This window comes from Anolis carolinensis, chromosome 2, assembly GCF_035594765.1.
Source record: "Anolis carolinensis isolate JA03-04 chromosome 2, rAnoCar3.1.pri, whole genome shotgun sequence".
NCBI classification, from domain to species: domain Eukaryota; kingdom Metazoa; phylum Chordata; class Lepidosauria; order Squamata; family Dactyloidae; genus Anolis; species Anolis carolinensis.
The window spans coordinates 276,013,480-276,025,885 of record NC_085842.1 but is presented as its reverse complement, the minus strand read 5'-3'; the positions used below and the strand labels follow the sequence as shown (position 1 = coordinate 276,025,885).

The window sequence follows — 12,406 nt, the reverse complement described above, 5'->3', positions numbered from 1 at the left end:
ATAAATCTCATCTACTACAATATATAGTCTATTATATTCATATATGTGCATATTAGGTTGCTGGTATGAACTGTGACTGAGCATGTTTTTTTTTAAAAGATGCTCGCCTGAATCAACTGATCTAGCAAAAAAGGTATTAATGAATAATTAACATATATGGAGGCCTAATTATCTGTAATTTGGTTTTTTTTAATGTAATACCCACCCTATATGAGAACACATGCACCTAACCTTCTCTAGAGGGTTGTGAACAGTTATTTATGGTGTTAGTAAGCAAGGGCATTTAGTGCCTTAGGTTAGAGAGATCCTGGTAAGTGGGTGGCTGTGATGAATTATTTAGTAGTCCCTTTGTTTTTTTCCATGAACGGATAGAAGAATGTTTTTTTCTCTGAAGTCTCATGAATAAGCCTATACTTTTGCAATGTAAGAACCAAATAAAGAGAAATTAATAACTGCAGCTGATGCTTTCTGCCACTAGTTTGATGTAGTGATGTAGCAAGATTTTTTTTAGTGCTAATGGATTTTCCAATAAATTTATCAAGTGGTGAAATTGTGCTATAATATTTTTATATTGTATGACTTCTATATAAAATCAGACAGGGTTCATACATTTATTAGAGAACTTGATCTTTTCCTTTTTAGTGCTGGAATTTCTGGGAGCAGTTGCATTGCTTCATGTGTCTTGCATTAGATGTTGAGTCTTGTGCTGGTACAGCTGTACCAGAACCTTCTATTTTACTTTCTTGCTGCAAATGTTTGCAGCCATAGGACAGGCCACCTGTCTGTCACCATTAAGTTTGGTTCTGCCCCCTGTTCAGGGCTCTGGGAGGGAAGGAGCCATTTTTAAGTTAGTCTCTCTTAGGAAGCTCAGCTGTAGGACATAAACCAACTCGTCCCGTAAAAGGCTTCCTATTTCAAGAATACCAGGGATAAAGACCTCCAGGGTTAAAGACCTCCAGGGATAAAGACCACCAGGGTTAAAGACCACCGGGGATAAAGAGCACCAAGGTTAAAGAACCCCAGGGATATTGACTGTCCAGGGATACGACCACAGCACAGAAACATCTGCAAGCCATTGGCTGGTAGGTCCACTCAACAACCAGACGCACTTGGAGTTGGCAGTGGGTCCCAGACTAGCTAGGCCCAGATAACAGATAGCCTGGGAGGGGTTATAAGAGGGTTTTCACAGTTATTCAAAGCCTATCGCCTGTCCTGTGGGACAAGACTCCTTGAAGATTTATTATTTGTTCGTCAATAAAGACTTTGTTATTTCTTTAAAGACTTCAAGGCCATCTTTTCAGGAAAACTCCTCAACGACCCTTCTTTTAGGCCCCTGGCTTCCCGCTGGGCGTAAAGCATATGTCCTACATAACAGACAGTCAGTCACAGGCCCAGCACGTGACAGAACATTGAAATAGGGAGCTGGTGGCTTCTGCCACCCGGGAGTAAAGTAAAGGACTTGAAAAAGCTAAAAGACAGTGCATAAGGGAGCCAGTTCAGGACCATTCCAAGCCTCCATTACCTGCTATCCATGTGAATGTGTTCCTGCATTTTCGGCCATCTTGGAAGACAGCCCATGTGACCAGAAGGGAGGGGCCGGTGCATTCCTCCTTTCTTCCAAGTTTGCTACATTTGCAGCAGCCTCTGCAAAAGCAAGCCTTCCACAACAGTTTGCAACATTTTGATCCAGCAACAGAAGCAAGCCTTTCCCGCCCTTTTTGAAGCAAGTCCTGCACAGCATTTGCTACATTCGCTCTGCAGAAGCAAGCTTTCCACAGCAAATTGCAACATTTTGTTCCAGTAGCATCAGGACTAAGTCTGCACAGTGCTTGCTACTTCATCTACCAGGTGCCTGCAAAAGGGGTTTTGCAAACTCCTTGGTGCTTGCAGGAGTTTGTTTGCAACTGATTTATTGCTGTGTTCTTATTTCTTGCTTTAAAGTAATAAGTTTTGAGTGTGCTTTTGTAACTGCATTGCCATTTTGTTTGCTTAATTTGTGATTATGGCTCATACTCTAGGCTCTGCAAAATCAGAGGGAAAAGCTTATAGTTTGAGATCTCAGGGTTCAATTCATCCTACCCAAAAGGCTTTAGACCTGCTTTTGCTAGAAGAGGCTCAGCTGACAAATAAGGCTGAAAGCGTCTGGCTTTCTATTGTTAACCTTGATGGTCAACTAGAAGGTTCTAAAGACAGTAGGGAGTCTCAATGTATCAGGGCTAATCTCAAGGTTCTGATTAACAAATGGAGAGCCCTAGTGGATGGCATCACACAGGTGCTTAGCAAAATAAACAACCAGGAAGCAGATCTTAGAGCTCTACAGTTTCTAAATAGTGTTAAACATAGGGAGCTAAGTTATGCACACCTGTTTCATGTAGCTGACTTTAGCCCCTCCCCCAGAAGGGAAAGGGATGATCAAGCTTCTCCCACTCATAGTGTGAGTTCTGAGCTCCTTAGGCATTCCCTGAAGGCCTTGAGTGCTAAGAGCGGTCAGGGAAGTGCTTCTGCCCATAGCAAGCACAGCTACCTCAGCAGGAAGTCAAACAGCAGACATGACTCCACGCCAGGATCTTCTGTTTCAAGGAGCAGCTCCTCATCGATGGCGGCCTTCTACAACAAGGAAGCCAAGCGCATGGAGCTACAGGAGAAGATCCTCGAGGCGGAAGCTGAGGCAGCAGCAGCAGAGCTAAGCCTGAACTTCGAGCAGGCTCAAACTGAATTAGAAGCAAAGTTAAAGCTCACACGTGTCCAACAAGATGCAGCTCAGAAGAGGGTTCGTGCCAACATCCTGGCGAAGGCGCTGCAAGGAGAGCTGTCTCAGGAAAACGTCAACCGCCTACCGACACCACCAAGCACACCTCTTCTGCCAGCCCACGATGGCTTCCAAGACAACAAGCTGGTGCAGGTGGACAGCGTCATCGTGCCACGCAGGCAGGTCGAAGAATCCAGGGCCAGGAGCCCAGAGCCACCAACTCAGGTTGCGAGGCCAATAGAAACCAGGGTTTCGCCCATACCTGAGATCACAGATGTTCCTCTGAAGGGACCTTCTAGTTTTGAGAAGAACTTCACCTTTACCCCTGACCAAAAACCCCTTCCGTTTCTTCAGACTCCTCAGTCACAGCTTGAGTCTCTGTTTAGAAACCCGAAGAAGGATTTGAGGGACAAAGGTGTGGAGAAATTCTCTGACAGGCCAGAAGATTTCCTACTTTGGAAGAAGACCTTTCAGCGTGCCATACAGAATTTAAGACTCACCTCTGAGGAGGAACTAACTCTTATGGTTGCCTGGCTTGGTCCAACATCAGCCCACCAGGTGAGAAGAATCTTCTCAGCCCTCATCGACCAACCAGAAAGAGCACTGGACACTGCATGGACGAGGCTTAACCAGCGTTATGGGTCCAGCACCCAAATTGAAGCCTCGCTGATGGACAGACTTCATAAGTTCCCGGTGCTCAAACCTAAGGACTTTGAACAGCTTTGGGACCTATCAGACTTATTGGTTGAGCTCCAGTCGGCTAAGGGAAACCCACAGCTTCCAGGGTTTGCCTGCCTGGACCAGCACTTGTCCCAAACTGCCATCACTCAAAGACTGCCCTTTTTCTTGCAGGAAGAATGGGGCAGGGAAGTCTTCAGATACAAGCAGGCCAATCATCAGGTCTACCCACCATTCACCCATCTTGTGGATTTTGTTACAAATGCTGCCATGCAACTTAATGACCCACAGACAGGATTTCCAACTCTTTATGGGGCTCCAAGGACGGATAGGCCCATCAAAGAAACCAAGAAACCTGCTAAAGACAGTAACACCAAAAGAAACATCGCCGTCAAGACTACGGAGACCATCCCATCTCTACCTGATGCCAAGATGACACCAAAAGAAGTTTTGTGCCCACTGCACGCAAAGCCCCACAGTTTGGCCGGCTGCAGAGAGTTTGCCAAAAAGCCTCACCCAGACAAAGTTGAGATCCTCAAGAAATCCAGGATCTGCTTCAGGTGCTGTGGTGCTACCCCTCACCAATCAAAGTCATGCAAAGAAGAGGTAAAATGCGAGGTATGTCAATCCGTCAGACATTGCTCAGCGATGCATGATAAGGATTTTGTGCCCCTCAAGGCCAAGAGCGGAGCAACCAGTCAACGCACCCCAGAAGTGCATCCAGAAGATTCGGCTGGACCTTCATTGGGCACTGAGGCACCCCCTGTGGCTTGCACCCAGCTGTGCGGCAGCCCAAAGAAAACTAGGATTTGCCACCCCATCTGTTTGGCAGATGTCTATCCCGCCAGCAAGCCATGGATGAAGAAGAGAATGTACGTGGCCCTTGACAACCAAAGTGACAGTTCACTGGCCACCCCTGACTTCTTCAGCTTCTTCAAAGGGCAGGCAAAGACTATTGACTATTGTATTTCTACTTGTATGGGCAAACAAAGAAGACAGGGCCGTGTTGCATCTGGATTTATCATTTCGCCATGTGGCAAAGACATTCGTTTTGAGTTACCTGACCTTATTGAGTGTGCGTCCATCCCACGAAACAAGGACCAGATTGCTACCAGAGAAGTGGTGCAAGCGCATCCTCACCTGAAAGGACTACAGGACCTCATTCCTCCCTTTGAGCCGGGCATCGACATCGTCCTGCTCATTGGATCCAACTGCCCAAGCCTGATGAGCATCCGGGCTGAAAAGAGAGGTCCTCCTGGTGCACCCTTGGCACAGAAGACTCCTTTAGGATGGACCATACAGGGACCTGTATGTGTCAACAGAATGCATCCTCCATCTTCTTTGTGTCCAGATCAGCCAAACATTCTCAGCTGTGGCAGAGTCACCCTCATGCAGAGTTGCCTCAGCCACATCTCTGTATGCTGCCAAGGAGTTTCATCTGAGTTAACTACCGATGACAACCCTGAAAATATCACTATTCGTGATGCTACTGCACACAAGACTTTAAGTTCCACCTGGCTGACAGGACCAGAGTGTCTAGCCAATCCCGACTTTCCAAAGGTTTTTTCATTTACGGAGGAGCCGGATCTTCCTGAGGTTCAGTCCTGCAAAGCCACATCTCTAGAGCCCAGCAAGCTGTTTGGAACTTTGAATCCATCAATTTTTGAACGCTTTTCAAGCTGGCCCACACTGAAGGGCATGGTGGCCAGACTCTTCCATTTAGCTGTGCACAAGAAGGGAGGCAATCCCCAAGGCTTAGACCTTTTAAAGGCTGAAAATTTGATTTTAAGGTCTGTACAGAGGGACACATTTAAAAAAGAGGTCGACTGCCTTCAAAGGGGAGCCAGTCTCCCTGAAGACAGCTGTATTAAGTTGTTGAACCCCTTTCTAGACTCTCAGGGAGTCCTTAGAGTGGGTGGGAGATTAAATAGATCTAAGCTTTCGGACTACATCAAAAACCCCATCATCATCCCTAAAGGCCATTTAGCCACTTTGCTGGTTCGTTATGCTCACAGCAAGGTGCAGCATCAGGGCAGGGCCCTTACAGAAGGGGCACTGAGAAATCAAGGTTTCTGGCTAGTCAATGCTAGAAGGCTGGTCAGTAGTGTTATTTACAAATGTGTTACATGCAAGAGGCTAAGAGCCAGTTGCCAAAGCCAACTCATGTCAGAGTTACCCCCAGATAGAACCCAGATTGACCCTCCTTTTACCCATATTGGTATTACAATCAGGTCCAATTGCAGCACAAATTTTGTTGGGGCTACCAAAGAGTTAGACTGTGTTTTTAAGTTTGCCAAGGACCACAGTGTCAACCGTTATTTGAGTTCAGAAAAGGTTACATGGCTGTTTAATGTACCGCATGCGTCTCACATGGGGGGGGGGGGGTGTGGGAACGTATGATTGGTGTATGTAGAAAAATTTTAAATGCTATGTTTTTAAAGTGTAAAAATTTGACCCATGATGTTTTGGTCACCTTGATGGCAGAAGTGACAGCCATTGTAAATAGCCGTCCATTGGTGCCCATCACCACAGATTCGGACAACCCACAGCTTCTCACTCCTGCATCCATTTTAACTCAAAAGACATCTGAATGGCAGGAGATAATGTATCCTGTCCCCGAAGGATCTCACAAAGCACTCTGGAAACAAACTCAAACTCTTGCCAATCAGTTCTGGAGACGCTGGAAGGCAGAGTATCTGGCTCAACTTCAGAGTCGCAGGAAATGGAAAGACTCTAAACCCAACATCCAAGTTGGAGACATTGTACTTCTCAAAGACAAATCCTTACCTCGTTTCAAGTGGCCTTTGGCCAGAGTTGTAGAGACCTTGCCAAGTCCGGACGGATTGGTAAGGAAGGTAAAACTAAGAGTGTGCCAAAATGGCAATGTTTCTGTTTTACACAGACCAATTTGTGATATTGTGTTGTTGTTGAACGTATAATCAGTTCATTGCCAAATTTGTTTGTTAATGTTTTAGTGTAGATTTCTCATCATTAAGAAATCTAGGCCAGGAGTGTGCTGGTACAGCTGTACCAGAACCTTCTATTTTACTTTCTTGCTGCAAATGTTTGCAGCCATAGGACAGGCCACCTGTCTGTCACCATTAAGTTTGGTTCTGCCCCCTGTTCAGGGCTCTGGGAGGGAAGGAGCCATTTTTAAGTTAGTCTCTCTTAGGAAGCTCAGCTGTAGGACATAAACCAACTCGTCCCGTAAAAGGCTTCCTATTTCAAGAATACCAGGGATAAAGACCTCCAGGGTTAAAGACCTCCAGGGATAAAGACCACCGGGGTTAAAGACCACCGGGGATAAAGAGCACCAAGGTTAAAGAACCCCAGGGATATTGACTGTCCAGGGATACGACAACAGCACAGAAACATCTGCAAGCCATTGGCTGGTAGGTCCACTCAACAACCAGACGCACTTGGAGTTGGCAGTGGGTCCCAGACTAGCTAGGCCCAGATAACAGATAGCCTGGGAGGGGTTATAAGAGGGTTTTCACAGTTATTCAAAGCCTATCGCCTGTCCTGTGGGACAAGACTCCTTGAAGATTTATTATTTGTTCGTCAATAAAGACTTTGTTATTTCTTTAAAGACTTCAAGGCCATCTTTTCAGGAAAACTCCTCAACGACCCTTCTTTTAGGCCCCTGGCTTCCCGCTGGGCGTAAAGCATATGTCCTACATAACAGACAGTCAGTCACAGGCCCAGCGCGTGACAGAACAAGTCTTATTACTGATTTGGGAATCTTAAAGGTCAAATGTATATCGAACACAAAGATATTGGAAAGCTATGCTGTGTTGAGCAGTCATTTGCAACATATACAAGGTTACAATCAACACATGCAGTTTGGTGAGGAGATGCAGACAATTTCTAGTCCATTTGGGAATGGAATTTCTGAACTACAACTCACAAGGAATGAGCAGCCCAAGCACTGGAATTATTCTAAATTGAGACTTGAATTTTTTTTTCAAATTTCACTTTTGAACTTCATTTTTGAGAACTGTTAGGGACAGGAGATAGTAATCAATCAACTGTGAATTAGAAACATTTTATCTATTATCAAATTAACTATTTTTCAGATAGGATCGAGTACAAAAGCCTGGCCACTGGTCAGTTCTCTGCAGTTGTAGCCCTTGTTTGACCATGAGTGAACCTGCAATTATGGTTAACCTTCATCTAAACAGGAAAAAATCTGTTATCATCTTAATCTGAGGGATTTTTTGTGGCTCCAGAGAGAATTCTAAAAAATTTGCGGCTATAGAAATGCTTATGTCCTGCAGTGGATGCATAACGGAAGGTGTTATACAATCTCTAGTCACTCTGTATCTGAAACGCATGTTTGCATGAGGTGCAACATTTCTTTTGAAGAGCTGTCAGCTTCCTTTTTCCAGAAACATGTAACTAGTACAAATGAGGTGTATTGGTTGGGACTATTCCTATCCCAGCTATTTTTTGTTTGTAAAACACACATCTCACCGGTACATGGAGGGTGTCTGAAGCTCAGTTTATAACAGAGCTTTCCAAACTGTATGTCACAATACATTAATGTGTCAGCTGCCGTGTGTAAGTGTGTTGTGCGAATGTAACAGGAAACCTCTGAGTCTATGTGAAATAAAAAAATACCAACTTGCTTGCAATTTGATGTTGCAAAGATGCCAATTAGTATGATGTCCTCGCATATTCCCCCTGGAAAATCTTGGAAATGTATAGTATATTATTATCTTATAAATCATATATTTTAAAAAATATAAATGAAAGGTTTTCATGGGATATGTTATGCCCCCATCCATTTTGTTATTACAATTTATATATGTGCCTATATCTCTTATAAGGGGGTGGTTTAACCTTTGGTTTGCTAGTAAAGCTGAATTGCTGTGTTGCAAAATGATGCATGTCTAAAAAGCATGTCACAAACATGAAATGTTTGGAAAGCTTTGCCTTATAGGATGATGCTGGTTTATAGTGTCATTATATGCCTATTGTATAGGCCTAAATTTGTGCTAGTTCTTTAAGAAAATAATAAAATTAATCTCATTTAGTCACCTAAATAGGTGACTAAATGTCCAGTCTGCTTTATTTAGGGCTGAGTTTCCTTCTATCTCCCTTTCAACATCCATATTTCAGCTTTACTCCTTGCAGCTGACATTTGGGAATAAATGAAATGGAGTCTGCAAGGAGGTTTGAGCCTGTGGAGCAAGACACTCTGAGATTCAGTAATTGTTGGCTTCCAGTATAGTCTTTGCGAGTGGCAAAAACAGCAGAAGCAGCAACAACAAAAACCAATGACACTGTGATGTTACATGAGCCAGCCCAGCCATTGATTTTAACAATTCTTCTGTTAATGTTTTCTCAGGCAGCACAGCCTCAATATAACAAATATAAATTCATTCGGTAGTCAAGTACCCCTAGAGATACTACCACCTGGGGCAATTTTGTCTTAGATAATGCATGAAGGAATTGTGTTTTCACGTTCAGGAAAGTAATGTATCATGTGTAACTATCAAAATCAGCATGTGCAGGTTGTCATAATAACTGTTCTGCAAAATGTTTTATCATCCTCTCTCTCGCTTCTGGAAGTTATTACTGTGCTTACGATGGCCACGTGCTTCTATCCTTTTTACTGACCCTACAGGAAGAAATTGTTGGTTTTATTCTCAACAAACACAAATGTTCTCTAAATTACTAAAATCTAAATAAGGTTTTTTTTTTTTTTTTTAAAGTATAAACAACATAATCTACTGAAAACAAGCATCTGGCTTCTAGAATACTGAATGTTTAAAGTTAAGGTTTCCTTAGATGTGAATATTTCATCGAGAAACTATAGAGTGAACAGCTCCAGATATAAAATTTATTTATTTACTTCAAAATGAACATGTTTATGTTATTTATATTTGATGGAAGAGTTTGGTTATTCATATATAAACTTCAATTAAAACAGTTATTTATAAATATTATTTTCTGTGAAAAGGGATACACAGTCTAAATGCAGCAAACACTTAACTGTTGCTAAAGAGAAGGAAAACCAGTAAGGCAGTAAGCTCTTTCATAAGACAGCAACAATATATGAGTCTGTTAGATTAAAAATTCAGTCTGGAAAACAGGTCCCATTACTCCTGCTTTATTAAAATATAATAGTCACTGCCCAGTCATATGGTCCCATGCTTAGCTTGTGTAATATTGTAGCACTGACAAGGAAGTCGAGATAAATTATGGAAGTTAAATATTAGTAACATAAAGCACAAAATATGATGGGGTGAGTCAGTGAGTGTAAGAGGACATGCAGGTTTCTGCCTTTTAAGACTTTAACAGCAAATGTGGTTATCTTCTACAAAGGGAGATATCTATTTTAGTCTGTAGATGGCAGTAACTTGCCACTGTAATAGCTTATAGACCCTTTCATTTTTAACTTGTGACATTCATGTTTTTGATGAGGCATACAAATGAAATCCAACTTTCAGGGACATATTATGTATGACTCAATGTAAATCAAAAAGCACAATGTTGGACTTGACATGGAAAGTTTGCATTCAGATTTGTAGCCAGTTGTAGACCTAACTGCTAGGAAATTACAGTCTCTGAGGCATCAGCCTCAAGGCCTTATCTTTTAAAAGAACAGTAATACTGGATAATTTTCACAGGGGTACTATAAAATAAATATTTAAAAGAACCTTGAACTATTTTTAATGGGCGACAGTCGATCACTAGTACACCGAGTCCCACACATCACCACTTTTTAAAATATATAACAAATCTGAATTCCTAAACAGTTGGCTACATTTTATATTTCTACTATATCAGAACCTGCTCATTCTTTTCTATAGTGTTGCAGAATTGAAATAGTTATTCTTATCATACCCAGAGTTCCACTATTGTTCTTTGGTGCTTAGTTATATTACACTTCAAGTTGTAACGTTAAAATCACACCTTTAGGTAGCCACACTCTGCCAACTAGAAACATGATTATGAAAGTAGACATGAAATCAGTTTTTTGAGAAACCATTCTTTTCCCACAAGGTAGCATCAGACAAAGAGAATATAGACTGAGAGGCAAACCTGTGAGATTGCCTGCTGTTCATTTTAAAATCCCCCTTTGCTTTCCTACTATTCTGTTTTAGTAGAAGTGTTGATTGTCTTTCCTTTCAATTTTTAACTTATGAGTGAAGGAGGGATGCATCACTAGTGTATAGTTGGTTTTGCTCATTTTTCTATTTGTGCTCTTACTCATTTTACTAATTTGAACTTTCAGTACTGATGCAGGCTCTTCAACTCTCCCATAACTGTTCATGTTACGGTATCATTGCTCTCATGCTCAAACTGTATTGCAGCACATTGAAATTCCAACATGAATTACACAGAAAATTAGGAGATGAGAGAAAAAGCAAGGTGAAACTGTATCAGTTATTACATTTCTAACTAGATTGACTTTTAGCATAGTAATTATTACAATCAAGCTGGTGAGTTATCCGTGAAAAAACGCTGCTAGAATCCTGAAGGGAAAACAGCCAGTTTTTCCAGTAAATGTGATTGGATTGGATGGACCTTTTTTCATGAGAGTCTAGAATTAGGTCTTTCTATTTTTATCTCACATCAAAAGCATTTAAGTTTATATTACGATTGATAAAAATAATTTGCTATGATTTATATTAAATTGACCTCTGAGTTTTAACTTCTGATTAATTCCTCCCAGTCTTTTGCTGAAAATATTTTCTCCAGAGATTGCTGTAGGGCATCTGTTATTAATTTTACATTTTCATAAGGTATTTGTAGAATTTAGTTTCATCATAAATTTCAAATGAAGCAGAGAAACCATTCTGTCATGAGAAACCCAAGAGGTGCTTAGGTCTTTTTAGCATATTTCAACCTTGCTTATATAGTTTCCATGGAGAAAATATATATTACAAAAAAGTGTGATGTGATAATAGTACAAAAAAACCACTTCTGAATATAATTACTATTTAATGGCACATCATTCTGTGATTCCTTCTTTATAGGGCTATAGGAAATGTTTCTAATGGTTGATAACATTTCAAAATACATCTTGTAGAAATCAAATATATCATCTTTCTATATTGCTCTCTAAACAATAACTAGCCTTTGTTGAAACTGATGAGTGATTATTCAGATTCCTTGTAGCAGTGGCTTTAGTTTGAGTCATTTACTTTTATACTACTCTTAATGTACTAGTTATGTGGTTATACGGGAACATGGGATTACAACTAGTTACAGACTGACCATTTGTTATCTGGAAATCCAAAATACTGTGGGTCTCCGGTATCTGCTGGGGTATAGTTCCAATATCCCCGTGAATGCCAAAATCCATGGATGTTTAAGTCCCATTATATACAATAACATAGTAAAATAGTGTCCCTTATATAAAATGGCAAAAACAACATTTGCTTTTGGATTTTTTTGGAGGGGGCCAGTATATTTTCAAGCTGTGGTTGATGGAATTCATGGGTACAGAATCTGTAGATATTGCAGGCCAACTGTACTCCAAAATCCAAAATTGGTGGCTGAGATAGTGATACCTTTGCTTTCTGATAGTTCAGATTACACAGACTTTTAAAAGATTGTGTATAAAATTATCCTCAAGCTATGTTTATAAGATATATATGGAACATAAATGAGCTTTGTGTTTACATTTAAATCCCATTTCTAAGAGATGTCATTATGCACATATATGCAAATACAGTTTTTTCCAAAATTAAAAAAATAATAATTTCAAAACACTTCTGGTCCCACACATTTCAGATAAGGGATCCTCAAACCATATGAACTCTGAAATAACAGTGTGTACCATGGGAATGTGTATAAAAGTTTATTGGGTTCCACAGTATGTATAAGCACAGCATGTTATACAGATATGTAAAACTGCCTAGAATTTAACTTTATCTAGGAGGGTTATCTGTTTCTATTTTTGGGAATGATTGAGAAAAAGAAATGTCCTCCCATGTAATTTGTCTATCCAAGTCTGATTTCATG

The 12,406-nt window shown here is 41.1% G+C and overlaps 1 protein-coding gene across 2 annotated transcripts in view; it reads left to right on the top strand.

Annotated features, from left to right (window-relative positions):
* Positions 1-12,406, top strand: part of LOC103277627 (uncharacterized) — an 81,625-nt gene that overhangs the window by 57,453 nt on the left and 11,766 nt on the right. The window lies entirely within an intron of this gene.